Source organism: Rutidosis leptorrhynchoides, chromosome 4 (genome assembly GCF_046630445.1).
Source record: "Rutidosis leptorrhynchoides isolate AG116_Rl617_1_P2 chromosome 4, CSIRO_AGI_Rlap_v1, whole genome shotgun sequence".
Lineage (NCBI taxonomy): Eukaryota > Viridiplantae > Streptophyta > Magnoliopsida > Asterales > Asteraceae > Rutidosis > Rutidosis leptorrhynchoides.
Genome location: NC_092336.1, coordinates 349383902 through 349388679, shown reverse-complemented (window position 1 = coordinate 349388679; position 4778 = coordinate 349383902).

Genomic DNA, 4778 nt, shown 5'->3' with positions numbered 1-4778 from the left:
GTCTACAGAGACTCCGGCGGTTCGGCCAAACCATTAACCTCCAGTTGATCGGGCTGGGGTTTACCGGAAGTTCCTCCTACATACCGTGCTGCATAAATCATCCACACGCGACGTACGCGTCATTCAAACATATACTGCACGGATGCAAATAGGCTACCACATGAGGAACCCAACCCGCAGGTTGATCTCTCCTATCGAATTAGGCTACCACAAGATAGGGACGCACTGGGCTCCAGCAGACAAGCATCAACTAACATGCAGTCATCACAAGGTACTAACTAATCACAACAATAAGTATATCTAACAAGCATGGCAATCATAATATAACATGCTACAATATACTATATTCTCCAGTTAGTCCCACTCACCAAATACCAGCAAACGAGAAGGTATTTCAGCTATCTAATCAATGAACCTTCTCTTTCTCCTTTTCTCCTGAGAAAACATATACACAAGTTAGTTTCTGTCCGTTAACACCAAATAACACAATATAAAAATTTTTGTCAGAAAAACTGTCCGCTAAAATTTTTCTCCTTAACACTTATGCACTTTCAAAATTTACATCAAAATCAGCAAAATACAAACGGGCAGCATAACGGCTAAAACTCAACATTTTGGTAAAATATTCTGCCCTGGACACTCAGTCGGTCGACTGACTCTTACAGTCGGTCGACTGTCGACACAACCGGTCGACTGACCTTCTCAGTTGGTCGACTCACTTGGTATTACATCAATCGGCCGAATGTAATTCTCAGTCGGTCGATTGTCTTCGTTAATCGGTCGGTTCACTACGTTGGTCGGTCGACTGTCGACTGACAGTCGGCCGACTGTGTTCATCTTCTTCAGAAACTGAACATAGGCTACGGACTTCAAGCTAAATTCACCAAAACTCGATCTAGAGCTCGTTTTCGACATTAAAACTTACCACAACTCAATTACTACATGTTATAGACTATAAACCCACAACAATTTGACCATAACAACACTTAAATCACTTGTTTTGACCCAAATTCAAGCTTTTGAACAAATACACTTAAAACACCATTTTCTTGAAGATTAAAGCATGAAAAGCTATGAATCTTACCTTGTTAGAATCAGTAAACCACAAGGAACACGAAAATGTAAACGATTCGAGCTCTAGATCAAAGATTAGAATTAGGGTTTGATTGTAGGTGAAAGGGTGGGTACGGGAGTGTTTGGGATTTTTCTAGAAATGGGAAGAAGAACACAGCCCACTAGTCACTTAATTGGGTTTAATTCCCACTCTGTGTGACACACGGGTATTTATCAGTTATCTGATATCTTTTGTACATCATTTGGCAACCCAAACGAAGTCCAAATTAGATAAACAAACCTGTTCTGTGATTCTTGTCACAAACTGGTCCTAACCACATCATTATTTAATAATAAATATTAAATAAAAATAAAAGCACATAGTAACACAATACTAACTTAAGGGCAATCTAGTAATCTTACATCTAGACCCGATTGAGGATGTTACAAAAACTACCTCATTGTCAAAGGGGTTTGGAGAAACTTTGATGGTGTTTTTTACATGATAAATGTTTATGGTCCTCATAATTCAAATTTGAAAGCTTCCGTGTGGGCACAGATCAACACCTTTATACATGAAAATCGCGGTATGTTTATTGTTTTTGGTGACTTTAATGATGTTAGGTTTGAAGAGGAGAGATTGGGATCAGTTTTTAACGCTTCAGATGCTGAAGCTTTTAATAACTTCATCGATAATGCTCATCTTATCGACTTACCAATGGGCGGAAGAGCTTTTACGTATATGAACAAAGCGGGTTCAAAGTTAAGTAAAATTGACCGTTTCCTTGTTTCCGAAAACGGGCTTGCTGCGCTTCCTAATGCCCTAGTCACGGTTTTAGACAAAAAATGGTCAGACCATCACCCCATTTTATTTCATCAACAAAGTCTTGATTACGGCCCAATTCCATTCAAAATTTTTAAGTCCTGGTTATCTCGAAATGGCTTGATTGAATTGGTTAATCTCAAGTATTCAGAATTCCATAACATGCCCATCCATATTAAACTCAGATTATTGAAGCAACACATTAAAGAGTGGATTAACTTGCAACGTAGCGAGGAACGCTCTAGACTCGCTGAAATTTCGCATCAAATCAATGTCATTGAAGCAAAAATTGATAATGGTATTGCGAATGATACTGAAAAAAACAATCGTCTTTTGTTACTTAAGGAGCGTCTTGATATTACTAAACTCCATGAATCTGATATATCTCAAAAAGCTAGATTTAAATGGGATTTAGATGGCGATGAGAATTCGGGTTTCTTTCATAATCTTCTCAAACGTAAACGCAATTACCAAGCAATTCAAGGAGTGTTGGTTAATGGCGATTGGATTACCGCTCCTTCTGACGTAAAGGATTCCTTTCTTTCCTTTTTTAAAGATAAATTCCAACAGTGTGTTCAGCCCCTACCTTTCTCCATTCATGAATGTTTTAATAAACTCAACACAGCCGATGCATCCTACTTAGAGCGTGCCCTCTCTATGGAGGAGTTAAAAGATGCTGTCTGGAATTGTGGCAATGATAAATCTCCGGGTCCCGATGGCTTCTCTTTTTGCTTCATCAAGCGTTTTTGGGATTTGTTGAAGAATGACTTGTTTAGTTTCGTATCCAGTTTCATGGATTCGGGAATCATGCCTACTGGATCCAATTCTTCTTTCATTACCTTGATTCCTAAGGTTACAAACCCGGTTCACGTTAAAGATAACTGGCCTATTTCACTCATTGGCTCCACATATAAGATCATTGCTAAATTGTTGGCGAACCGGTTGTCGAGTGTGATTGATCAAATTATCAGTAAAGAGCATACCGCTTTCATTAAGGGATGTCAAATCTTGGACGGTCCTTTAATTCTTAGTGAGATTATCGGCTGGTTTAAGAATAAAAAGAAAAAACTTTTAATTTTTAAAGTAGACTTCGAAAAAGCCTTCGACTCGGTTGATTGGAGGTTCTTAGATCATATGTTAAAACATATTGGGTTTGGAACTAAGTGGTGCAAGTGGATTCATGCCTGCCTCTCTTCTGCAAGAACATCTATTCTCGTGAATGGGAGCCCTACATCTGAGTTTTCGATTAAATGTGGCCTGAGACAAGGCGACCCGCTATCTCCTTTCTTGTTCATTATTGTAATGGAAGCTCTACACTTATTTCTTAACCATGCTATAGCCAACAATCTGATAAAAGGTGCGTCTATCAATACCTTCAGTATATCACACTTTCTTTTTGCAGATGATGTTGCAATTGTAACCGAATGGAGTTCACATGATTTTGGTAATATTCTAAGTGTTCTTGATAAATTTCACAAACTTTCTGGCCTACGCATCAACCTTGGTAAATCTAATCTTTACGGAATCGGAGTTGATGAATTGGATGTTGCTCAAATGGCCGTTAGTTCTGGATGTGAAGCGGGTACTCTTCCATTTAAATTTCTTGGATTTCCAATTGGGTGTAGCATGAAAAGACTAGCTCCATGGCATCCATTAATAGGTAAATTCAAATCGAAGCTCTCGTCATGGTCCGCCAATCTTCTTTCAATCAGTGGCAGATTCACGTTAATCAGAGCTGTTCTTGGTAGCCTCGGGATATACTTCTTTTCTTTGTTTAAAGCCCCAGAATCAGTGATCCAAGAGATTGAAAGTCTTCGTTCTAAATTTTTTTGGGGCGGTACTTTACAAAACAGAAAAATGTCATGGGTTTCTTGGAATCAAGTGTGTGCTTCTCTTGATAAATGGGGGATCGGCATTGGTAGTATCAAGTCCTTTAACTTGGCACTTCTTCTAAAGTGGAGATGGCGTCTGGTTAATCAACCCAATTCTCTATGGGTTAGTCTCCTAAAAGCTACCCATGGTGACCACGCTGGCTTTGAATCGATGGGTTGTAAAACGAAAGGTAAGTGGCACGACATTGTCAAAATTTCTTCCTCGCAACAAATTTTGAATGTGATCCCAGACAGGTCTCTTTCTCTTAAACTGGGTAACGGTAATTTAATACGATTTTGGAAGGACCGATGGTTGGGCAATTGCATTTTATCAAATAAATATAACAGATTGTTTCGTCTAGAGGTTGACCAAAATTGTCTTGTGAGTGATCGTATCGGTAATGCTGATCGGCGTTGGCATTGGATTCGGCTTCCGGCTGGCTCAGCGAACTTGCAACAATTAATTGACGATGTACAGCACGTAGTGTTAAACGATTGTAATGACCAGTGGACGTGGAATCTACAAACTGATGGCTTCTTTACGGTTAATGAAACGCGCAAATTATTGGATGATTATTATTTGCCCTCAAGTATCCGCACCACCAGATGGCACAAAACGATTCCCATCAAGGTTAATATTTTTGTTTGGCGTCTTCTTAATGATAGACTCCCCACGAAGGTTAACCTTGCTTTTAAAGGTCTTGACATTAGCTCCATTCTATGCCCATTATGTAGTATAGGAGGTGAATCTCGAGATCATATTTTTCTTCATTGCAACACAACGGTTAATCTTTGGAGTCGTATTTGTTTGTGGGTTGGCGTCATGTGGCCCTCATTTGATTCCACCGACGACTTATTCACATGGGCGGAAGATGCGTTTAACTCTCATTCTCAAAAGAATAGACTCTACTGTATTATCACCGCGTCCTTATGGTGGATTTGGAGATTGAGAAATGATATTGTTCATGGCAAGCGGGAAATTAAGATATGCGACTTATTCGATTGTGTTAGATTAGTTGCTTTTTCTTGGT